Source organism: Pongo abelii, chromosome 8 (assembly GCF_028885655.2).
Source record: "Pongo abelii isolate AG06213 chromosome 8, NHGRI_mPonAbe1-v2.0_pri, whole genome shotgun sequence".
NCBI classification, from domain to species: domain Eukaryota; kingdom Metazoa; phylum Chordata; class Mammalia; order Primates; family Hominidae; genus Pongo; species Pongo abelii.
In genome coordinates, this window is record NC_071993.2 from 103,091,824 (window position 1) to 103,118,010 (window position 26,187).

Consider the following 26,187-nt stretch of genomic DNA (forward strand, 5'->3'; position numbering starts at 1 on the left):
TAATTTTTTTGTATTTTTAGTAGAGACGAGGTTTCACCATCTTGGCTAGGCTAGTCCTGAACTCCTGACCTTGTGATCTGCCTGCCTCGGCCTCCCAAAGTGCTGGGATTACAGGCATGAGCCACCCCGCCCGGGCATTCTTTCTTTCTTTCTCTCTCTCACTCTTGCTCTTGCTCTCTGCTCACTCTTCTTCATTTAATTATTTTTAAGTTGTCTTTCTTAGACTATCCCAGTCCCTCAGGGTGAAACAAGATTTTATATTAGATTTTATATTACTCTGTTCTAGAGTAAAGTGAGGCTAACACAGTTCCCTGGAGAGCCAGTGGATAATTTTGTTTTGTTCCTGGTACTTCCTTTTTCTATTATTCTGAGATTTTTCTTACACTTTCTCCTGACTTACACTTCCTATTGTCTGATTTCTGAGTTTTACTCTTTCTTGATTTACTCCCTGAATTTTAGTGAAGCATTACCTTTTTGGGAAAAAGTTCAAGAGAGGTAAGTTTTAGAGCATTTCCCTTCCTAAAAATGTCTTGAGTCTACTCTTATGTTTAATTGTCTAATTTGCCTTAGAATGTAAAGGTATTACTCCATTGTTGTCTAGTTATTTGTGTAACTGTTGAGAAATCTGATTTTATTTCTATTTACAGTCTTTTGCATGTGACCTCTCTTTTCTCTCTGTAAGATTTTAGGCTCTTTATATCCTGATGTTCTAAAATCTATAGTGATGTGTCTTAGCGTTGTCATTTTGGTGACATTCAGTGTGAAATTCAGTATGGAAAGTGATATCCTCCAGTTCTAGGGCATTTTATTGTATTTGTTTAATAATTTGTTCTCATTTCTCTTCATGGAAAAGAGGGGCTCCTATTACCTGGATGTTAGGTTTTACTTTTTTATGTTTTCTATTAGTTATAGTGAATAATGCTGCTATGAACACAGTATACAAATATCTCCTCAGGATTCTGTTGTTAATTCTTTTAGGTATATACTCAGAAGTGAAATTGCTGGATCATATGGTAATTCTATTTTTACTATTTGCATGAAATGTATTTTTCCATCTTTTCACATTCAACCTATTTGTGTCTTTGAATCTAAAGTGAGTCTCTTGTGGACAGCATTCAGTTGGATCATGTATTTTTATCTATTCTTCCAATTTCTGTCTTTTAATTAGAGAGTTTTATTTATATTTAAAGTAATTACTGATAAGGAGGGACTTTGTTATGTCATTTTGCTTTGTTTTCTATATGACTCATAACTTCCTTGTCCCTCATTTCCTGCCTTACAGTTTTCTTTTATCTTTAGTTGACTTTTTATAGTGAAATGTTTTAATTCCCTTCTCATTTCTTTTTGTGTGTATTCTATAATTATTTTTGTGGTTACCATGGGGATTATATTTAACATCTTAAAGTTATAACACTCTAATGTGAATTTATACCAGATTAACTTCCAATAGCATACAAAAAGTCTGCTCCTTTACAGCTCCATGTCCACCTCTTTTTATTATTGATGTCACAAAATTACATCTTTATATATTGTGCATCTGAAAACATAAACTAGTCACTGGTTTTTAAAATTCATTAGTCTCTTAAATTATGTAGAAAATGAAATATGGATTTACAAACCAAAGTTATAAGAATACTAGCTTTTAGACCAATAATTGTTTTTTAATTTATTAGTCTCTTAAATCACATAGAAAACAAAAAGTGGAGTTACGCCAGGCGCGGTAACTCACACCTGTAATCCCAGCACTCTGGAGGCCGAGGTGGGCGGATCACAAAGTCAAGAGTTCGAGACCAGCCTGGCCAATATGGTGATACTCCTTCTCTACTAAAAATACAAAAATTAGTCAAGTGTGTTGGTGGGCACCTGTACTCCCAGCTACTTGGGAGGCTGAGGCAGGAGAATCGCTTGAAGCTGCGAGGCAGAGGTTGCAGTGAGCAGAGATCGCGCCACTGTACTCCAGCCTGTGCAATAGAGTGAGACTCGGTCTCAAAAAAAAAAAAAAAAAAAAAAAGTTGAATTACAAGTCACTGTTGGCCTGATATGGTGGCTCATGGCTGTAATCCCAGTACTTTAGGAGGCTGAGGTGGGCAGGTAGCTTGAGCCCAGGAATTTGGGACCGGCCTGGGCAACATGACGAAACTTCATCTCTACGAAAAATACAAAAAATTAGCCAGGCATGGTGGCACATGCCTGCAGTCTCAGCTACTCTGGAGGCTGAGGTGGGAGGATCACCTGAGCCTGAGGTCAAGGTTGCAGTGAGCTGAGATCACGCCACTGCACTCTAGCCTAGGCCACAGAGTGAGACCCTGGTCTTAAAAAACAAACCAACAAAAAACCAAGTTATTGTTACCATAAAACTAGTTTTAATAATTGCCCATATATTTATCTTCATTAAGAGCTTTATGTTTTCATATAACTTTGAGTTACTGTCTAGTGTCCTTTTATTTCAAACTGCAGGAACTCTCATTAACATTTCTTGCAGAGCAATTTTTGTTTTGCTTATTTCTTCCCTGTGATTGTGTCATACTTTCCTATATCTTTGTATGCCTTGTGATTTCTTTGTTGAAAGTTGGCCACTGGAATCTAATAATGAGGCAGCTGGTAGTCAGAGTCCTCCACATTCCCACAGGGTTTGCTGTTTTTTGTTGTTTGAGTTTTGGTTGTTGTAGGCTGTACTCATGCCAAGCCAAGGATCAACCTAAGGTGTAAACCTAGGGTCTCCTCAGGTGTTTTCTGAGCCTGTGTCTTTTCCTGGGCATGTGCGGTGACTTTCTTATTTCCCCTGGATATGCAGTTGCCTTTGAATGTCCTAGTCTTTAATGTTTGGCTTCCAAAAGGGCAAAAAGGAAAATGAAGGAGAGGAAAAAGGCGCTGGCCCTTTAAGTCTCCTGGCAGTTGCTTCAGCCTGAGTGGGAGGGACTTGCCTGCCACCTTGGAGGAGGGGTTGGGTGGTGGTGGTGCAACAATGGCTGTCCACCTCTGTGCGGACACTCCTAGGATCAGAAGTAGCAATCAGCAGTCAGAACACAGATCCCCAGTATTTGGAGGATGAGTACTTGCTCCTTATTGCCACCCAAGCCCAGCAAACTGCAAGCAAGGGACTCCAGGAACAAGTGCACAGCTGCCTGGCTGGAGGCTACAGGGTGGGGGATGGTAGCTATTGCGGAGCTAAGAGCTGAAATCGACAGAAACTGCAATTTACCTTGCAAGCCTTCTATAGATGCCAGAGTTCCAAAATAGTTACATCAGACATATCCTGCCAGTACCACCTGTTGATAGATTCCTGCTGCTTCCTATGTTGCCATCTTCCCAGAATCCTCTCCTAAAAACTTTTCTTCTTAAGTCTTTTTGGTTTGGTTTTGTTTTTTGGAGGGGAAGAAATTTTATCTGTACCCCATGAGTTTTATTAGTGATTTTTATTATTATTTTTTAAATTAATCTTTCTGTGTCAATAATTGTATAGGTCCAGTCCTCTTAACTCCCTTTCCTATTTATCTAGCAACTGTTTGAATTATTCTGTCAGACTTTAAGCTAGGAGCTGGATGTTGATAGTTTCTATTTTTCAGTTACTCAGCTGCCTGAGGAGGTTGGGGAGATGGGAAAAAAAGGGAGTGAGGTAATTTCTGTCTACATAGGGGCATTTTTCATTTAAATCTGTTGAATCTCTGCATTTTGTCCAGAGGGTCAATTCCTTTTGCCATATCTCTGCTTTCTTGTCTTTAAAGAACATCGTTCATCTTGGTGACAGGATCAGTTAAAGTGAAGACCTATAACTTGTGGACATACATGAAATGTGGTCTTATATTTCATCTGTAAATATTTCAGCATGTATCTCTAAATGATAAACTTTGAAGACATAACAACAAATATATTACATCTAAAAATTAACAAAACAATTTAATATAATCAAATATCCTGTTTTCAAATTTCCAATTGTCTTATACATGTCATAAATGTGTTTTTGTCTATTTGCTTGAATCAGAATCCAAGTAACTTCCACACATGATGATTGATTGATATATAATTTGTCTCTTTTAATCTATAGGTTTTCTCTTTCATCTCTTTTTTCTGTGCAACTTTTTGTTTGGTTGAAAAAACAGGTCATTTGTCTTATACAGTTTCACAAAGTTGATTGTGCTCATTGTGTAGTTTAGTATGTTCCTCTGACCTCTGTAATTCCTGTGAATTGGTAATACTATAGGCACTCTTGTTTTCCCATAATGACTGGTTTTCTCCCATTTTTTTTGTGATATTGACAGATGTCAAACGTTTTTATATGCCAACCAAAAGTTATTCATCCTTCCTCCATGCTAGTCAGAACTACTATTTTGCTCAGTTGTCCATTTGCCCAGTCCCAGGGTATAAATCATGATTGGTTTGAATCAATTACAACAATACTGTTTTTCTTTACCATCAATTTGTTCTAGAGATGAGTATGTGATTCCATGTTGGCAAATGAAATATAAGAAGTTCATTAGAAAAGGTTTTTCTCTCCAGTAAAATTTGAAAGTGTGACAAGATCTTTTTTTTTTTTTGCTTTTTCTCACTTCTTCCTGCTTAATATACTGCTGAGGGAGGATACAATGTCTGGTGCTGTGATAGCTACATGATCTCAATCTGATTCTTGTTCTGTATAAGTGATCTTTTCATCTCTGGAAACTTTTAGAAGTTCCGCTTTGTCTTTGATATTCTTCAATTTCATTATAATGTATCAGGGTTGAGTTGTTTTTTTTTTTTTTTCATTATGTCTGTTGCTGGACACCCCATGAACCATCAAACTTTTATTAAAAGTTTGCCTTAAAATGTAATGAGACATAATAATCTACTTTTACAAGTTCTCAAGTATAATTTATTGGTATTAACATAGTCCATATGGCATTGATCTCACAGAAATCAAATTTATCTTTTAAACCACTTTAGACAAAAAAAAATTAATCTCCACTAACAAAAAAGAAAAACCCTATACTTTTTTATTCTTTTAAAACTTTAAATAATGAAATGTTCTATGCATATACAAGAGAAATAAAGGAGTATATATAACATATATGTGTACCAGGTTTGTTCTTAAATGTAATTAACAAGTATTCCACTTAATTCTTTTTTCTTTTTGTAAGGACTTGAATTAACTGTGCTATCTATTATCTTACGCTCAGGATGCAGAGAGTCTTAGGAAGAATTTGATGTGATTAGGGGTGGGGAGAGGTACCCTAAAATACTTAGGTAAGACCAATATAGTTTATACAGTTCATTTTAATGTTCTTTATGGTTGAATATAGTATCCATGAAAAGAACTAAGAAAGAGGGACTGTGTCTTTCATAAAAACTTAATAAAAATGTCTTCGTCATCTAAGAAGTGTGAATTGAGAGGAAACTGTCAGGGATGCCAACCTAAAGAAAAATCTTTCTCATCCTGTGTTACAGTGTCTGAAATCTCATCTTTAGAATTGCTTTGTTGGATCATAGAATCTTTTAAATATTCAAGAAAATTCCATTGAACTGATGGCTCTCCATGAGGAATCATGTCTTATTTATTGCTAGCAGTTTCTGGCACATAATAGGTATTCAAGAAAATGTCTGCTGAATAAATATTAAATAACAAAATTGAAAAGAACGTTGAGAAGAATAATACTTAAAGATCATCTAACACTTGTATGATAGATTGCCACAAGTAATTAAGCCATATCTTTGACCAAGATGTGTAACCACTTTATGCTGTATCACCCAGACTCTTCGTATCTCTTTTTTTTTTTTTTTTCCCAATTCTGGTTGCACTTGATTATATTGTTGGGGGTAGAGAACCTGGGCTTGAGTTCATAGATCAGCAAAAAGAAGAGAGACATTTTTAGAGACTCTTACTATCCAAATTAATATGATTTAATCTTTTATTATCATAGTGCTTATGATGTACCAACTTACCTATGTCTTAAAAGTATGTTTACATTGTTGTAAGAACAAATATAAGTTTGTTGGTATGATTTACAGGTGAGAATCCTTAGAGATAAATGAATTTCCATTTATATATTATTTTTTAGGAGAAAATTTCACTGTCTTAAAGTGAGCTGCTTTATGACACAGTGTCCATGAGTTGTACATATATTTTTTTATCCTTCCACCTCAGCCTCCTGAATCGCTGGGATTATAGGCACAAGCCACTGCACCTGGCATCAGTTGTATATTGAAAAGCAGAAAGAGGTTTGTAATCAAGATGGAAACTTCATTACTACCACCACCATCATCACTTTTATCATTTCCATTACACTCTTGGTGCAATGGCGTTGAGTACTGTCTTCAGTCTATCAAACAATATATAACGTGTTAGTTATACGTTGCACAGATCTGAGAAGCTCAGAGGTTAAATGCTGTCAGCTAGTAAGCAGTAGTAAGGGCTTCGGAGGGATCAACTATTTAAAGCATTAATCTAGATGTCCTATCCCCACTAACTATCCTTCTCAAGTAAAAAAGTATTCCAGAATCCTTTTCTAAGCTATGATTTAGCCTTCTCCCCTTTGTATCTTTTTCTCCCTTTTAATCATCTTCCCTTCCTTCTTGATTCACTATCCTATCTCCTCTCCTCCCTCACCACCCGACTTCGGCTTTTTTTTTTTTTCTTGCTAACCAATATGTTCAAAACCTGAAAGGATATCAAGAGAAACCTTTCAGGTTTTGAACATAAGAGGTTAGCAAGAAAAAAAAGGTGATATGAATGGTGGAAGAGAAAGGGGAAGAGATAAGTCTGACTAATATTTTAATTTATTTTAACTTTCTCCAATTCTTCTATAACATAAATGCAGGTTTGCAAGGTTTTGTAGGTGAATGTATATGTAGAAGTAAAAATAAAGTTATAATGTGAATACTGTGGGGAGGGATGCAATATCTTAATCTGAAAAACAAAAACTACATCAAAACACAGAACAAACAACTTTGTCCATTTTTCCAAACTAACATCGTTTTTTGTTATTAAAAGAAAAATCTTGTTCTCTCTCTTTCTGCTGTGATGTGTGTGCATGTCTGGCTTGCACAGAAATGAGGACCTGAAGGTGATGTACGATGTACATCACATTGTACAAATTGTAAACATGTTCTTCATTCCCTAATGGCATCCCCTTTGGTATTTACAGAAGATTTCTCCTTGTGTGTTTTACACAAGCATAAGTATGACTAATGTGAATTTCCGCTCATTCGCCTTTTCTAGGTGGAATTGTGTAGCCCAATAAACACAATAATAAAGAAGGCTTCCTAAAGACAAAGTGAGGATTTCTCAGTGTGCTTTTTATAAAAGGATGGAGAAAATCTTGCATTTGGCTACAGGCTGACATTTTCAAAAGCCTACCCTAAGACAATAAAAAATATGTATCATACACATATTTAAAAATTTTTTTTTAAATTATAAATGTCATACATGCTACTTAAGAAAACACGGAACATTAAAAAAAGTGAAAAATCTGATCGTAGTTTCACTTTTTAATTTATTGGTATATCCTTCTGCACCAAGGTTTTTTGTTGTTGCTTGAACGTTTGCCGCCACTTATTCCCTCCCCACATTTTAAAAGGAACATAATTTATGTAAAATTATGTAGAAAGTGAGGTATCAATTAGTAGGTTGGATTTATAAAGAACAGAAGAGGAGCCATACTGGCCTTTGGGGTAAAGCCAACCATATTAACTGTCCAGCCGTGTTGTCAGAGAGGAAGTATTCGTTTGAGGGAGATGCGAGCCTCCCTCATTGTAAAGACAGTTGTTGATCAATTATTCAATAGGTACATGTTTGGAGTTCAGTATGTCTTCTAGAACTACTGGCGGCAGCTTCTTTCGTTGACGTGGGCTACAATGGTTGCTAAAACCTGCGTGCCAGAAGCCAGGGGTGGGGAGGCGCCATTTGCTAAACCGGAACTGGTTAAAATCTCAGGGTGGAGACCATTCCCAGTCAGCAAGGGCTAGGGAAGTGCATACAGTTCCTGCTCCTGGTGTCTACTGTGAAGAGCACAGAGTGGACGTTTGTCTGCCATTTCACCGGCAGTAGGATCAGCAGCTGCTGGTAAGCAAAGAGGTAGTAGTGAGTCACTGGACTGGTAGGCGCCGGGGCCGCGCGCTAGGTGGAGAGGTCAGCGGCGAACCCAGCTCCATGGCCTAGTCTCGTCAGACCGAGCGCGGACCTTGCCGGCCTCCGTTCTCTTCCGCTTGTCTCAGGTAAAGCGCAGATCCCTCCGCCGCAGCGTGCGCTCCTGGTAGCGCTGCGATCAGCTTTTCGGCAATACCCGGATGGAAGTGTAATGGCCGCCATCAGGGACTCGCAGGCAATGGGGACTACGACAGGTACTCCCCGTCAGCGGGACTGCCCAGACCTTTTAGGATGTCAGAACTTCTAGAGGGCCACCCAGCAGGCAAATGGCGAGTTTGTGGACCGTCAGGGTCCCCCAAACAGGTCCAGGGATCCGCCTCTCGTGAGAGGAAGCGCGAGTTAAATAGTCCCGGCCATTCAGCGCTTCCGCTTAACTTGCCGCAAAGTTTTTCTGGAGAAGTCGGGGTTTTTTTGCCGAGCGCTTTTGCCGACTGCTAGAGCTGACCCTTACTTTCTTAACCTGGGGTTGTTTTACGTCCGGGCTTTTTGAACACTACATTCTACTACATTCTAGGAGCTGGGTGGGAGAAGGACACGGTGTGCCTCCGCGCTCCCCGCGGGGCAGCCGAACCCGGGAGGAAGGGGCGGATCGGGCGCGGTGTTTGGGGCGAAGCTGGGCGCGCGGCGCTCGAAGCACTCACTCGGCGGGTTTCGTGGTTGGTGGAGACAGCAAGGGCGCCCCGCAGACCGCACCCCTCGAGCTATAGGTTCGCAGGCCCGACTCGACGGCGTCCCTATTGCTGGCCCAGCCTGTGGTCATTGGGGGCCATTTCTTGCAGAGATGCCCTGCTCCCTGACGCGCTCGCTCTTCTCCAGAGTTGGCCAAAGGTGCTCTTCCCCGCAGACCCTAACCACACCCAGTGGCAGTTGGATTTATTTGTAATTGGCTTTCTCACATGTAGGGTTCATTTTGACTCTATTCTTTACATGGTGTCCTCTTTGTCAAGTAGACAGTCTCTTCCTAGGTGGCTGTGGTAATTGAAAAGTACATAGAGCGAATGTATATAAGGAAAAATGTTTTAACTCTTAAGCGGACCGATCAAACAGATATAGCTTTAAAGTTCAGAATACAACAGTTAAGACTCAGTTTTCTTTTTAGGTTTAAATTTGAGAGCAAGTAGTGTATGTGAGCTGTTTTAGTGCAACATTGTTGAGTATGTTGTCAAACATCTAAAAAACCCTAGAAAAATAAAATAAATCAATGTTCAGGGAATTCATAAGAATGTTGGAATTTGTACGGTTGTCACAGTGATAAAACATGAAGACACCAAACTGTCAGGATAGGAATTCTATTAACTTGAAAGTGTGCATGTTAGATCTAGTTACTGGTAATTGTTGAATTGCTTTTTCTGCAGCAAGGGGTCTGATTTGAGTGTACTGTAAGGTTGGTATTCTCAGGTTTAATTTAAAACATTTAAATTGATTCAGTGAAATTTCCTAACATTTTCAGAGTTTAATTGCAAATTTATAGAAATGCATTCACTACCTTTCAGCAAAATTATCTTTTCTGAAATTTATAGAGAGACATTGCGTTCTGTTAACACTTTGAGGGTGTTGGGATTTCCTGGGGAAGGTAAGCATAGTAAACGATGTTGATTTTTGCTATAAAAACTGTAAATTAGATCATCCCTAGATACAGAAAATTGTCAACAAAAGGAGGAGGAGAATAAAATGTAGGTATGTTACACAACCAAATGTTTCCTGTTTGTTGCAGTGAAAATAAGTATAATTACTAATTAAAACGTTTTATGTCTGGTTTTATGGAAGGACAAAAGACAGTAACCACTATGAACACCCACTATGTGCGTTGATAATGTATGAACTTTTAAATGCTTCAATTTTTTGCCATGGTCACACTTTGGATTCTGTTCTAGTCTCTCTGGTAATAGTATGCTGTAATCCCAGAAGTTTCTATATTTTGAAATATTACAGAGGGACTATACTTTAGCCTAGATCTGTAATTTGACTTCAAGATATGCTTTAAATGCCCTTTAAGTGTATTTTTGTTTACTTTTCTGTTTATAGTTGTTTAGAATTGTTCTCATTGAGGCATTGTGATATTGCATACTTTAGAGCACTTAATACAACTTTTTTTTTTTGGATAGGAGACTTGAATCTTGCCCACATTCCTTCAGGTATGCTACTGAAGGTTTTGTGGCAGAGTGCAATTAGCAGAAGAAAAAGGTTTTAACACAGTCTTGAAATTTTTATTTATTATCTGGTCCCAGGTGTGTAGGCTGTATTTCAGTTCTATATGGGGTATTGGCTTCTCATGGTGAGCAGTTTTCATGGCATATTAGATACCAGAAATGAGTATTAAGGGTTAGTATTGTGGTGGTAGGATAACTGAGTTGGAATCAGATCCAGTTATTATTTCTAGTTTTGTGACTTTGGGCAAGGCTCATTTTCTTTTTCTTGTAATAAATGAAGATACTGAGTTAGATTGATTCTAAGCTTTAGGTTGTGACTTTTGCAAATTTATGACATGTTATCACTGGTCATCAATGATGTATGCTTAAGTGTATAGAAGTTTTTTTTTAGTTTTTTTTTTTTTTAACATTTCTTTATACACCTAAGTTGAATGTGAAGTGTAATTGAACAGTTTTTGTGGTCAAAAGTTTTAAAATCTTGGTCTTCATTTCCAGATATCATCTCTTCTTTTGATCACTGTTCCTGATTGTGACATTGTGCAAGTGTTAAATTGTGTGCCTTTTGTTCCTGAAGAAAGAGGTATGGTAAAGATTGAAATACTGGAGTATATAGTCTATTAAGTAGTGTAAGTTGGTATGTTTTAATATTGGACTAAATAAAGTAAAATACAGGTTAAGTATCCCAAATCCAAAAATCCAAAATGCAAAATTTTTTGAGTGCTTACATGATGATCAAAGGAAATGCTCTTTGGAACATTTTGGATTTTGAATTTTTGGATTTGAGATGCTCAACTGGTATAATGCAAATATTCTGACATCCTAAAAAAGAAAAAGAAAAGAAGAATGAAGCCCTTCTGTTCCCAAGCATTTCAAATAAGAGACACTCAACCTGTAGTTTACATATACATGAGTTTTAATAAGTTATATAAGTTATAGTTTTATTTTTTATTTTTTGGCTAAAATAAAATACTTAAACATGAGTTTTCATTTTAATCTAAGCAAAAAAAGTAATTTTTGGTTTCATAGTTTATTACTTAACATTTTATTAGAGATCCAAATATGACTTTAACTGTATCATCCTTCTAAATAGAAAGGTGGCATTAAAGCCTTCTGGGTAATGAACAGTGGAGATAAAGGTGGTAGATAGATGTTTCAAAGCTATATGAATGGCCAGAAGAGTGTGGTTCTGGTCTAGTAAGTGCAAAGCAATGTACCTAAAGAAAAATTATCTGATATGTGTTTATATTACGACTAATAGCATCTTCATTATGAATCAGGAAAGGGACTTGGGAATCACTATAGTGTTATGATTGGTTTCTTGAAGACAATCATGTGAATGTCTGGGTGTAGACAAAAAAGGAGGAAAAATATGCCAACAAATCTATGGTATTATAAGGAAAGCTTTGGAAATGTAGTGGAAAATATTGTACCCATGTAAAAAAACATGTTTTTTCTACCCTCAAAACACAGATGTCTCTTACTGTTTGTGTTGGATAGGTCCTGGGATCTTTGAAATCCTAAGATTCTTGGATACCACAGTATCATAAAATTCCTCTAAATGCAGTAAGTATACACATAAGTATAACCGTAAATTAGGAATAAGATTATTTATGTAACTGTTGAAATAGCTGACGTAGACTATACCACCTTAGAGTATTGCTTTAATTATCATAATAACCATGTTCTTCCCTGAACTTCACCAGCAAATGGATTTCTATTCAGGGCCATTTTTTACAAAGGCATGCATTTTTATTTTGTCAGAAAATAATGTACATTGAGTAGAGAGCAGTAGAGCTGAGTTGAGGTACCACGTTATCGTTTATGTCATTAAGTAACTTTTTCCTATATAATATTTGTTTGACTTCTACCACGAGATTCACATGGGTACTGTGTTATTCCTGAAGAGATAAAGTAATTGTGAATGCTAAGAATTTTCCTAAAGGTTGAGCATCCCAAATCTAAAAACCTGAAATCCAAAATACTCCAAAATCTGAAACTTTTTGAGTGCTGACATGAAGCTCAAAGGCAGTCATCACTGGAACATTTTGGATTTTGGATATTCAGGCAGTAAGTAATGCAAATATTCCAAAATCCACAAAAATCTGAAATCTGAAACACTTCTAGTTCCAAGCTTTTTTGTTTTGTTTTGTTTTGTTTTTTTGAGACGGAGTCTCACTCTGCCACCCAGGCTGGAGTGCACTGGCGCGATCTCAGCTCACTACAACCTCTTCCTCCCGGGTGCAAGCAATTCTTCTGCCTCAGCCTCCCGAGTAGCTGGGACTACAGGCACATGCCACCATGCCTTGCTAATTTTTTTTTTATTTTTAGTGGAGATGAGGCTTCACCATGTTGGCCAGGTTGGTCTCGAACTCCTGACCTCAAGTGATCTGTCTGCTTTGGCCTCCCAAAGTGCTGGGATTACAGGGGTGAGCCACTGGATTACAGGCATGAGCCACTGTTCCCGGCCTATTTCCAAGCATTTTGGTTAAGGAATATTCAGTTTGTACTATTTGAGCCAGACTACTCAGAAAAAGTAATGTAATGAAGAATGAAAGCTTTAGTTGTAGTGAAGTAAATAAGAGACTGCTATGTGATGACTGACCAAAACGATTTGTATTAATTTATCTTGAAAAGTTGTGAGCAAAGTCTGACTAAAAATTTAAAGTTGTGACTGGTATGGCTGCATGAAGCAAGTGTCAGAATATTAGAATGAAGGTACATGATGTGAAGTTTCAGAAAATTAAGTGGGCTTCATATAGGTCTCATTTCATGAGGAAAGTCAAATAATTTCAAAATGTAGTAAGCTTATCGTCAATTCCTGATTAACATTGGTTTGTTGAAGGTTGTGGCTGGTAAAAGACATATCATATATTGTTTTTGTCAACTCAGTATCTCTTCATTTAGAGAACCACCCCTCCCCTATTCTGAGTGGTTGGTGGGCTGTCCGTCAGTCTTACTGTCTTATAACCTGAGCTTGGTCATCCCTATTGCAACAGTGATTGCTGTTACTCATGCAGAGCCAGTCAGAATCCTTTTTTGAAATTTATGGTTGAATGCTAGGACAAAGATACTACCTTTTCTCTGAAATTGTTAATCTGGGAAGGTGCTGGTGACATTCTTTACCACGTGTATGAAAAGCGCATCTGTGTAGTGGGAGAAAGTGAAGCCATAAGGAGATGGGAGATGGATGGTGGTAGTGCCAGTTGCAATCTCAGGGAACATGGTAAGTGGTACCTACTTTTCTTTGATTTTGATTTTGTGAACTATCCTGGTGTCCTTCTCAGTCCTTGTGCCAAAATTCTTTGTGTAAATTGGTTTGAATTGTATTGCAGCAGAAAGTGTTCTGATGAATATATGGCCCTTATGAATTTAAGGTCTAAAGTTTCAGATTGATCATTCACATCCTTCTGTAGTTTGTCACTTTCCTATACCTTATAAAAGGTTCTCTTTATTCATCATTTGTGCATTCAATCTACTTTCACTCAACCTACAAACATTTTTTTGAGTGTCCACTATGTACGAGTATGTGCAACTGCCTGGATAGGCAAGATTATATATGCTAGACTGAGTGGATGGTGGATATATAGCATATTTTTATTTATTTCTGGTGCACAGATCAATAAGCATGTGTTGAGAATAATGACTGTGGTGCTTGGCATCTAAGTAATATGTAAGAACAAGAAGAATTCCTTGTCTTGGAAGTGCTTCTAGTTAAGGAATTCATATTAATATACAGCAAACACAACAGAAAAAACAGATAAATGAATGCACAGTTGTATTTTAAGTCAATTTTGATGGGAAGGAAGTGAGCAGGTTGACCCATTTAGGAAGATTTCCTGAAGAATATACAACTTTAAATGTATTTCTGCTTATGAATGTGGCTTTGATAGGCACAGAGAATAATTGAAGAAAGGGTGGAGTTAAAAATGATTATAGGCGATCCAGGTTGGAGTGGAGATTTGTTTCACTGTAACAATATGTGTTCTTTGGAAATGAGGTAGTGAAAAATAAGGTGACTGTTTTAGGTAAATCTATGTATGAGGCATTTGGAAAGCCAAGCAGAAATTTTGGCCCTTTCTACTAAGATGGAGATTTCTTTGAAAAAAATGTGTATATTTCTTTTCATATAATTTCATTTTTGTATGCTAAAATATAAATAAAGTATGATGAAATACTGTAAAATTACTCATTATGGCAAAAACCTTTGTTATTCATCTGTCTTGAAGATTTTTTAAAAATAGCAATTAACTTGGAATGCCAATTTATAAATATGTATATATAACCTTTCTCAAAAAGGGAAAGATAAGAAGAAATGTTATACATATTTATTTATTTCTTCTTACCTTTCCCTTTTTGAGAGATCTCTTAGTAATAGTCAAAGCCATACCCTATTCCTTAGTGATAAAGCCAGTTTGAAACGAATGTAGCAATAGATGTAAAAACATTTAAAGGCTGAGGAGGTGGTTTATGCCTGTAGTCCCAGCACATTGAGCAGCTGAGCTGGGAGGATCGCGTGAGCCCAGGAGTTCAAGACTAGCCAGGGCAACATAGTGAGACCCCATCTCTATTTAAAAAAAATGTTTTTAAAGATCAGGAACAAACTTAAAGTGATGATTGATTGCTCATAGAATGTTCATTTTGGGCTCCAGAAACTAGGAATGATGTAGAATTTATTGTTGTGTCATTGTCTCATTAAATGCTGTAGTTTCCTATGTCCTTGCCTACCTTCTTTCCTCATAGCCTCACATCTGACCCTCAACTCAGAGAGTAGCAGTTAGATTATTCCATTATACCAAGGTTGGCAAGCTTTTGCTGTAAATGGCCAGATAGTAAATATTTTAGGCTTTGTGGGCCATATGGTTTCTGGTGCAACTATTGTAACACAAAAGAATCCATAGGCAATATGTAAATGAGTGAGTGTGGCTGTATTCCAATGAAACTTAATTTACAAAAACAGGCAGCAGGCCAGATTTGGCCCACAGACTGTCATTTCATTCCACAAACTCTCTCAGTCACATCTGCGCACCTGCTAGCATCTTTATTTATCCTTCCCTCTAGTTACTATAGATGGATCATGTTTGCTCCTTTCTAAGTTCACCTCTTCAACTCGTTCACTAGATTCCATCCGTTCTAACCTGAAGGTCTTCACTGCTGCATTTCTTTCCTATCTTCCATCATCAATTTTTTTATTTTTACTAGATCATTTTAATAAGTGTGCAGTCATACTGTAATTTCTCCCACCTTTAAAAAACAAAAAATAAGATGAAACAAAACAAAACAACTCCTTTATCTTAAAACTCCTTGAAAGAGTTGTCTGCACTACATCACTACTTCCTCTCTTCCCATTTTGCCTTACATCCAAGCTTGTCAGCCTTTCTCTTCTATAACTCCACTGAAACTGTTCTAATCCATGGTACCAGTGATCTTCACATTAAGTCTAGTTAGTCATCTTCTTACTTGACAGAGTTGTTCAATCCCTTATCCAGTAAACATTTTCTTCATTTTGCTTTGAGAATACCACATTCTTGATTTACCTTAAGTCTTGTTGGTAATTTCTTTTCTGTCTCACTTGCTCGTTCTTTTTAATCTCTTTCTGTTGAATGTGCTGTAGAATCTTGAGGCTCAGGCCTTGGACTGCTCTTATTGTTTATTCCCCCTGGTGATTTCATCCTGCTCCAAGTACTTAAAAGTACATATGTACATATACACACACCGATAACTCCCCAAATTTCATCATCCACCTAGCCCTCTGTATTCTATATCCAGCCACACAGTCCACATTTCGTCTTGGCTGTCAAATAGACATCTCAGATGTTACATGCCTAAAATGGAACTTTTGATACACTTTCCTACTACTTCAGCAATCTTTTATATCTCAGTAAATAGCAACTCAGTTCTTTCCATTGCTGTCAGAACTTCCAGAGTTATCCTTGACATGTCTCTTTCTTTCAGAGAAAGCATGTCAGGATATCTTGTAGGTGCTAGCTTCAAAATATATTCAATCTGACCATGCCTCATTGTCTCAACCAAACCACCATCAACTCTTACTTGGATAATTGTACTGTGTATTCTTTGTCTTTACTCTTAATCCCTCTTGAATACTCTGTTCTTAGCATAGCAGCCCAAATGATAGAAGTAATTCAACTCATGGTAATTCTCTGTCCACAATGCTCCAGTAGCTTCCTCTCTGATTCAGAATAAAACCAAAGCCTTTACAGTTTCTATCAGGGCCCGTTTCTGTCCCCTTGTTACTTCTCTGACCTCATCTTCTAGCTTTCCCTCTAATGCTTTCTGTTGTGGTCATACTGATTTTCTTGCTGTTCCCCAGATGTGTTAGGCACATTGCACACTCAGGGTCATGGCACTTACTGTTTTCTTTTCTTGGATTGTTGGCTTCCTCAGCTCTTTAAGATACTGACTCCAATAAGACCTTTTCAAGTGAGGGCTCCCTGACTTAATATGTAAAATTACAACACTCTGATTCTGCCTTTCTGTCTTTGCTTTATTTTTCTCTGTAGCAATTGTTGCCTTTGAATATACTTTATAATTTACTTACTTTGTTTATTACCTAAATAATCAGTAAAATGTTATCTCCGTGAGGGGAGGGATTTTTGCCTGTTTTGTTTACTGCCATATTCCCAATGCTTAGAACATAGATGGGGTGCTAGCTACAAGCCTGGCACCATCCCACATGCTGGTGATATAGTAAAGATGTAGTTCTCACCCTTACACAACTTACATTCCTTACACAACTTAAATTGGCAAATAAATAAAATATTGCCAGAGATATTAAGTGTTACAAAAAAGAAATAGAAAAGGATAAAGTGGCGAATAATTTTTTTTTTTTTGGAGGAAGGGATGGTTTATAGGGAAGGGCCCTTCTGAGGTGGTGGCATTTGAGCTGAGACCTGAAAGATGAGAAAATCTAGCCTTTTGAAGAATGGAAGAAAGCACATTTCAAGTAGGGAACAGCAGGTGCAAAGGCCTGAGATAGGATGGATAGGAAGAATATTTGAGGAGCTGAGAATCTGTGGCAGCTTGTTGGAATATATGTACAATGGGGAGAGTGGTGTGAGATGAAGTTGAAGAAAAAGGCCCAAGACCAGATACCACTGTTTCTTGCAGGCCTTTGTAAAGAGATTAAATTTTATTTTAAGTGCCTTGTTGCTATAGACTGAATGTTTATGTCCCCCTTCCCCATCCTCAAATTGATATATTGAAACCTATTCTCTAGTGTGATGGCATTTGGAAGTGGGGCCTTTTTAAGAGGTGATTAGGTCATGAGGGCAGAGTCCTTATGAATGGAATTAGTACCCGTATAAAAGAGACCCCAGAGAGCTCTATTTTGTCATGTGAGGACACAGTGAGAAGATAGCCATCTGTGAACCAGGAGGTAGGCCTCCTCAGACACCAAATCGCCAATGCCTTGATCTTAGACTTCCTAGCCTTCAGAATTGTGAGAAATAAGTCACCCAGTCCATGGTACTCTGTTACAGCAGCCAGAACAGAGTAAGACACTTGGGCAACCACCAGGGAGCTTTAAGCAGGGGAGCTTTGTGATATGTTTTATTTTAAGAAGAACATTTGCTCCTGTGTGGAGGATGGACTCAGAGGAGGGTGGTGGACAAGGTGGAAGCATGGATGCCAGTTAGGAGGACATTTTCATTCATGTTAGAAATGGTGGTGGCCTGGACTAAGATGATGACAGTGGATAGGAAGAGAGGAAGGGAAATACAAGATCTGTTGGTTTTGTTTTTGTTTTTGTTTTTTCAAGACGAAGTTTTGCTTTTGTTGCCCAGGCCGGAGTGCAATGGTGTGATTTCGGCTCACTGCAACCTCCACCTCCCGGGTTCAAGTGATTCTCCTGCCTCAGCCTCCTGAGTAGCTGGGATTACAGGCGTGCACCACCACATCTGGCCAATTTTGTGTTTTTAGTAGAGGCGGGGTTTCTCTGTGTTGGTCAGGCTGGTCTCAAACTCCTGACCTCAGGTGATCCACCTGCCTCAGCCTTGCAGAGTGCTGGGATTACAGGCGTGAGCCACCTCGCCCGGCCCAAGATCTGGTTTTGAGATAGAATTGACCAGGCCTGCTTATGGATTAATGTGGGGAGTAAGGGATGGAGGAATCAAGGATGAGTCTTGATTTCTGGGTCGTGAAACTGTATGGATTTTAGTGCCATATACTAAGATGGGGACATCCAGGGAGTGGAACTTCTAATCATGGAGGCAGGTGCTGTGTAGACCTAGAGAAAAATTAAACCATTTATATTATTTTGTGAAGCTGAGTAGGAATGGATCACATGATAACATGTTCTCCCAGCAAATAGCAGTACATCTTTTGATTTTCTTCCCTCCCCTCATGTATTCCAAATCAAAATCTGCCTATTCTAAATCACTGTTGCAGCGAAATGACAAACAGAAAAAGAAAAGAGCAAGAGATGAAAATAATCCCTTTCCTATATGAATTCAATGGTCCTTATGTCACTTTGGACAAATTAGTTCAGATTTTTCTCCCAATTCCTACCTATTAAAAAGGTGATTTCTGCCAGGGTGTGGTGGCTTATGTCTGTAGTCTCAGCGCTTTGGGAGGCTGAGGTGGGCAAATTGCTTGAGACCAGGAGTTCAAGACTAACCTGGGCAACATGGTGAAACCCCATCTCTTAAAAAAAAAAAAAAAAAAAGGAAAAATTAGCTGGGCATGGTGGTGCACACCTATAGTCCCAGCTACTTGGGAAACTGAGGTTGGGAAACTGAGGTGGGAGAATCAGTTGAGCCCAGGAGGGTGAGACTGTAATGAGCCATAATTGTGCCATTGCACTTCAGCCTGGGAGACAGAGTGAGACCCTGACTCCAAAAAAAAGATGGGGGGGGGGTTGTGGGAGTGATTTGTGACCCTGTGTTTTAAGCCAAGTTCCAAATTATTGCAGCAAAAAAGTTTACATGCTCTTTGAAGTTTGCTAGAAAGTGATTTAATCTAAAATCATAGTCATATATTTGATTTGAAAATGAGAGAATGAATCGCTTAAAAATATATGGGTTAGGTACCTGTGTACCCAGCCTTCTTGTTTTTGTGAGGGGAAAAATGAGAAATATTAAGTAAAACTTGCATTTAGGAAGCTTATAAATTATTTGGGAGGTAAAACTTAAATAATGAAATTATGTAGTAGTATAAAGCAATTTGTAATAAATGGTGAGCACTGGCTACTCTTTAAGTGGATACTCAGAGAAAGGAGAGATTTAGTGTGTATTGTAGAAGGTTACATGTCCCTATAGGAAGCAGAATTTGAAAGGAAGTTTGAATAGTATTGAATTTAGATAGAAGGAAAGAGATGCCATGCCTGGTGACCGAAAACTATATGAACAGAACAAAGGTAAATAAAGGTGTATGTGTGGGTAAGCATCTTTTATATTGGGCACAGTGAGAAGTCATAGTTTCAGGGAGTAATAAAGAATAAGGTTTACCTGAACCAAGAACTGCTTCTGTATTTTAATTTTTAATTTTAAACTCCTTTGTAATTGTATAGCAATATCAATTGCATACCAGAATGTTATGTGACTCACAGATACACTAGAATTTTGAACATTTCTAGATCTGTATTTAATTACTTTTGCATATTTAACATTTCTTTTTTTCTTCTTCTTCGTTTTTTTTTTTTTTTTTTTTTTTGAGACAGGGTCTAGCTCTATTGGTCTGGAGTGCAGTGGTGCTTGGCTTGCTGCAACCTCTGCCACCCAGGTTTAAGTGATCCTCCCACCTCAGCCTCCTGAGTGCCTGAGAATATGGGCACATGCCACCACACTTGCCTAATTTTTAAAATACTTTTGTAGAGATGAGGTCTCACTATATTGCTCAGGCTGGTCTTGAACTCCTGGACTCAAGCATTTCTCCTGCCTCTGCCTCCCAAAGTGCTGGGATTATAGGCCTGAGCCACCATGTCCAGCCTACATTTCTTTTCTATGTTTAAGTTGTTCATTAGACCACAGTGATTTGGAAGGAGCTAGCTTTGGTTACATATGTAAACTGTGTACAACCATTTCTTGCCCTCTTAAAATGTGATAGGCATTAGTCTCTCAGGTAAACTTTTTGAAAACTTGAAACAGCTGCAAAAAGAAGTAAGCCCAAAATGTTTGTTTCAAGTCATGAATAGATAATAGTTATTTTGAGAGCACTAAAATAGATTCTGCTTTGAAAGTAATATTCTTAGGGTTTTCTCTCTGTGTGTGTGTGTGTGTGTGTGTGTGTGTGTGTTTTTCTAGATTCCTTTTAGCAGAACCTTATATTTTTCAGTAAGCTTTTACTGTTACATGCTGCTTTGGTCTGATCACCACTCATGTATTCATTCATATGACTGTTTTGCCTGTATTTATCTGCGGAAAAAGGATTGAATGACTTAAGGAATGCAGTAGTTTTTTATGTGATGAGACAACTTACAGAGCTACATGCTGAGTCATGAATATAGCTAAGCTAAAACTAGAGTTTTTTAGTTTTTTTTGGTGTTTAAGCAACTTGAATATAGTTAAGTAGCAGATAGATTCTTCCTTTTTAGACTCCATAGAATGCCTTTGACTTTTAATTATTTTAGAAAGCAAATATAACTGTCTAGGAATGTTGCCTTTTGATGAACTCTTCAAATCTTCCTTATCTTTGGCATTTTACTTTGGGAATTATCTTTTAAAAATCTTTCTGGACCCAATGTGTGATTTCTTTTTTTTTTTTTTTTTTATTGCGACAGAGTCTCGCTCTTGTCGCCCAGGCTGGAGTACAGTGACGTGGTCCCGGCTCATTGCCAACCTCTGCCACCCGGATTCAAGTGATTCTCATGTCTCAGCCTCCTGAGTAGCTGGGATTACAGGCACCCACAACCATGCCCAGCTAACTTTTTGTATTTTTAGTACAGATGGGATTTCACCATGTTGGCCATGGTGTTCTTGAACTCCTAACCTCAGGTGATCCACCCGCCTTGGCCTCGCAAAGTGCTGGGATTACAGGCATGAGCCACCACTCCCAGCCGTGATTTCTGACCTATGTATGTTAACATTACCAGTTCCTTGGCTCCTCACTTGTTATTTGGATTGTCACTCTAGTCATTTAATTTCCTCATTTCTATTTTTACTCTTTCTCCAGTTTATCTTGCTGTCTAGTACCCTTCTAATATTTCTAATGTACTGCTTTTATAACTTTTTTCTGTTCTTAAATTAATAATTGCTTCTGTTTACCTTTCATTTCCAGTTCAGATCTGTCCTCTATAGTCTGTTCTCACTTAACCTCCCCATCGTGCATTCTCTTTTTCATCTAGATCCTATGGTACCTTAGGAGAAAAATACTTTTATTCCATTGTTTCTTTATTCTGTTCTTCTGGTTTAGATTGCCTTTGCTCCTTTCTTACATGTTTAAGTCCTGCTACTCTTTAAAGGGTCTTCATAAAACCTACCTTTCTGTGAAGTAAACACAGTCATCGTTGATTTGTCAACTTTCTGTAGTACGTAAGAAGCCTTTGATTACAAACAGTAGAAACCAATGTGAGCTAGCTTATGTTGAAAGGGGGGATTATTTTAAGGATACAGGATTTCCTGGAATTCAAGAGTGGGAATATATAGGCAGACCTCATAAAGGCTTGTGGTGGTGACATTGCCCTCTTGGTTTCAGTCAGGGTTCTTAGGAGAGCTGATGATTTTTCTCCTATTGATTTGGTTTTCTGGTTTGTTTTTTGCTATGCCATGCTGTCATTTCTTTAAAAAAAATTAAACTATTGTCAGTAGTTTGGAGGATATCCTTCTGCAGATCTGTGCTTATATGCATGTATGCTTATAAGATCTTTCCTCTTAGCCTGAAAACGAGGATCATTTCTCCTAATTTAAAAATGTATTCTGTGCCTCAGTCTGCAGCTTCCTTCGTTGTTTTTTTAGACAGGGTCTCGCTCTGTCACCTAGGCTGAAGTGCAGTAGCATGATCACGGCTCACTGCAGCCTTGACCTCCCAAGCTCAAGCAATGCTTCCATCTCAGCCTCCTGAGTAGCTGGGACTACAGGCGCATGCCACCACACTCAGCTAATTTTTGTATTTTTTGTAGAAATGGGGTTTCGCCATGTTTCCCATGCTGGTCTTGAACTCCTGAGCTCAAGCCATCCACCCGCCTTGGCTTCCCAAAGTGCTAGGATTATAAGCATGAGTCACCATGCCCAGCCTACAACTTCCTTTCTAAAAATTAAAAAAAAAATTGCTTAGAATAAATACTGTTCCAAGTCAATTCCGTACACATACTTCTTTCTGTATAATTTCACGTGGATGTTCCGTAATTTTATAATTTTCCTATTCTGGGCATTTAAGTGATACTGATATATCCATGTTTATACGTTATGCTTTTTTGGTTGAGGGGGAGGATATTCTTAAAAGTGAGGTTTTTGTGAGTATACAAAATTGAGTATTTTCAAGGAAAATATAAATTACCAAAGTGACTCAAGCAGTAGAAAATCTAAAGAGCCCAGAAACCATAGAAGAACTTGCAAAGGTGTAAGGTCTAAAAATCTGAAGTGTTACTAGGTCCATATGGTGTTCTTGGTGCAGTCTGTATAATTTTAAGGAAAGAACAAAAATTAAACTATTGTCAGTAGTTTGGTTAGTGAACTATTTCAGAGCAGATGAAATAGTGGTAAGTACTCCAATCCATTTTACAAACCCTCTGTAATACCACTACCAAAACTGTTATATAGATAGCAAAAAAAAAAAATTCTAAATAACATTTTGTCAGATGAAATTCAGCACTTTATTAAAGAATAATATGCTGCATATTGCAAAAATAGTTCAACATTATGGTTGCTATTCATTTCTTTGTATAGCATATAGAAATAAATATATAGGCAAAATTAGGTTGGTGTTACAATTTTTAGTATTTCTTTTAACAGTATCAAGATCAGGAAACATATTATTAGTTGAATACCATTTGTATAAAATACATGTATCTTTTTATTTTTTAATTTTTTTGTTGAGATGGAGTCTCGTTCTGTTGCCCAGGTTGGAGTGCAGTGGCATAATCTGAGCTCACTGCAACCTCCACCTCCTGCGTTCAAGCGATTCTCCTGCCTCAGCCTCCCGAGTAGCTGGGATTACAGACATGCGCCACCACACCTGGCTGATTTTTGTATTTTTAGTAGAGATGGGGTTTCATCATGTTCGTCAGGCTGGTCTTGAACTCCTGACCTCAGGTGATCCTCCCGCCTTGGCCTCCCAAAGTGTTGGTATTAAAGGCGTGAGCCACCGCTCCTGGTCGCATCTTTTTATTTATGTAACAACACTGCGTACATAACTGCTATTCTGGTTGTATTAATTCCCATTACTTTTTAGGTAGCCTCATTCCTCACAAATTAATTGTTAAATAAACCAACTAAAAACACTTCTCTTATAGTATGAATTTATGTAGCATGAATGAAATTCAGTAACATAATTCATCATTCTCTTGAGTGTTTACCATTAACTTTGACGCTTGTGTTAAAGTGTTCTCTGCAGTGGTATGACTGGGTACGTGTGTGTTGATATGGAGAACACAGAATTGAATGATACCTATATTGTTTTGATCTCTTCTTCACCTTTAGTGTCAACATTGATCTATTTTATACTGGCAGCAAGTATATTATTTTGAGTTTGTTTAAGAAAAACTCGGTTTACCACAGAAATCACTTGCTTTGTTTGAGAATTTGCATCATGCCACTTTTTCATAAAGTTTCATAAAATTGCAGTCTAGAGGCAAAAAGATTGCTGTTCTCACAAAGTCCAAATGTAAGGTGTTTGCTTGTGCTATCATAAGGTAGTATGCCAGTGTGGAGGCCATGGTGATCTAAGACAGCATTTTATGAAACACTGACCTAAGAGTAACCAGTGATCACTAGGAACATTTTTGTATGTGTATTCTTCTTGACTTTTAACTTTTCACGCATTTGTTTATCCATTCTCTATCCATCTATCAGTATTTGAACAAATTAAACTCTATATGTCTACTGTTTATTTTTTTTTCACTCAAGGTATGTTAGATATCATTGTGTTAATAAATGTGAGTTTACAGTATTGGTTTTTAAATTGCATAATATTCCCTTAAAATGCTGTAATTGATTTAATCATTATTTATTGGTGGACACTTATTTTTAATTTTGTGATTTTATAAACAATGGCACAAATAATATTTCTGATTATTAGCTTTAGGATGCATTTCTAGAAGTGAAGCAGAAGTTGTATGCCTTTTCTCCAGACTTTTTATGTATGTATTGCAAACTGTTCTTTATAAAGGTCATGCCAGTTTTTATCTCCATCATTAGTATATCATTGTGCCTTTTTTCCCTCACTGACCAACACTAGGTATTAGAAATATGTAACATTTTTTGCAATCTGATTGGCAGAAGTTTTCTTGTTTTTATTTGTTTTGAATTCTAGTGAAGTTGGGCATGTTTTCACTTATATTTCTCTGTGACTTTCTTCTTTGGGTCTTTTGCCCAGTTTGTAACTTGTTTTTATTCTTGTTATGAAATGTGTTCATGTACAAAATGCACACTATGTATGTGGTTTAAAGATAAAACAAATATCTGCATACCAACTATTTAAGAAACAGAAGCTCCTTTCCTCTACCCTCATTGTGTTCTCTCTGGTCATATCCTCCTCTCTGCTCCTAACGAATATGAAACTACCATTCTGACTTTTGGTATTTTGGTGACTATAAACACCAAATTGTTTAGTTTTGAAAATTTGGTAGCAAGCCTAAATCTGGCTATACAGTGAAAAGGTAACAGTGCCACTAGTAGATGAAGGCTCCCAGGGGAAGTTAAGGTAACAGCATACCTGGATCATAGTCTGGTTTTAGCTTCTCTGGAGTTTATCAGAGCCGCTTTTGGGGAAGTCTAGGTAAATCATGAGTGAATCCTAGCAACCTTAGGGCTCACTGTAAGCAGAGAATCTGGCAGGCCCAGAGTATACACCAGATAGTGGATATCTGAGAGAGGCTGCTCTAATTTTGGTTTCTAAGCTCACCATGTAGTTGATCTGGATATAAAGGTATGGAGGGAAAAGCAGGAACATCATGAGTTTATGTCAATACAAGCCAAATACAGATGAGAATCTGGGCCAGGCTTACCTGGGGATTCTGTCCAATGGTTGAAAAGATGGTACAGTGTCAGTGACGTTTTTGGTGATGGAAGTCCTCAATGTGTCTTTTGATGTCAAAGATGTCTTGTCTTTGGACTGACAGGAGCATGTGATCTGTGGTCCAGCTGTTTGTTATCCTGGTATTTCCCTTTACTGTCATCTTGGGGATATTATTTACTTCTCTCTCCTCCATTTGATCTCCCAATGCATATTATGTCGTGTCTTTCTCTTTCTCGGTTTATTCTTTCATTTTGCTGGAGTATATCTTACAATCTTACAGTAACAACTTGGGGAAGGATGTCTGGCAGGTAAATTTTGAGATATTGCATGTCTTCATTTTACCCTTATATTTAGACCCTTGGCAAAATGTAGAATTCTCAGTTAAAAGCTTTATGCCAGAATTCGAAGCTATTGCCCCTTTGTCTTTGTCCATCTGTTATTGTTGCTGAGAAATCTAAAGTCATTTGATTTCTAATCCTTTGTTTTCTGACCTTTTTTGTTTCTATTTAGAAACTGGATTTTGTCTCTACTGTTATAAATCTTTGCAATGATATGCCTGCGTACATTACACTGAGCATTTGGTGGACATTATCATCCTGGAAACTGATTTCTTACAGCTCAGTACTTTAAAAAGTTATTTTATTGATGATTTCCTTCCCCTTTTTCTTTGTACTCTCCTCCTGCCCTCCTGTTAGTCCAATGTTAGACCTCCTAGATTGCTCCTCTAACTTTCTTACCTTATTTCTCCTATTTTTCATCTCTGTGTTTTGTTTTTTTCTGAGAGGTTATTTC

At 37.6% G+C, this 26,187-nt stretch overlaps 1 protein-coding gene across 31 annotated transcripts in view; it reads left to right on the forward strand.

Annotated features, from left to right (window-relative positions):
- The first annotated feature begins 7,386 nt into the window (after window positions 1–7,386).
- ZNF518A (zinc finger protein 518A) overlaps window positions 7,387–26,187 on the forward strand; it is a 37,599-nt gene continuing 18,798 nt past the window's right edge. For 4 of the 31 annotated variants that reach the window (XM_054522691.2, XM_063727684.1, XM_024253765.3 and 1 more), the window contains exons 1-3: window positions 8,334–8,947; window positions 10,765–10,849; window positions 11,767–11,832. The gene's annotated coding sequence lies outside the window, so the exon portion shown is untranslated. The other 27 variants (XM_054522692.2, XM_063727680.1, XM_063727689.1 and 24 more) reach the window with 18 other exon arrangements.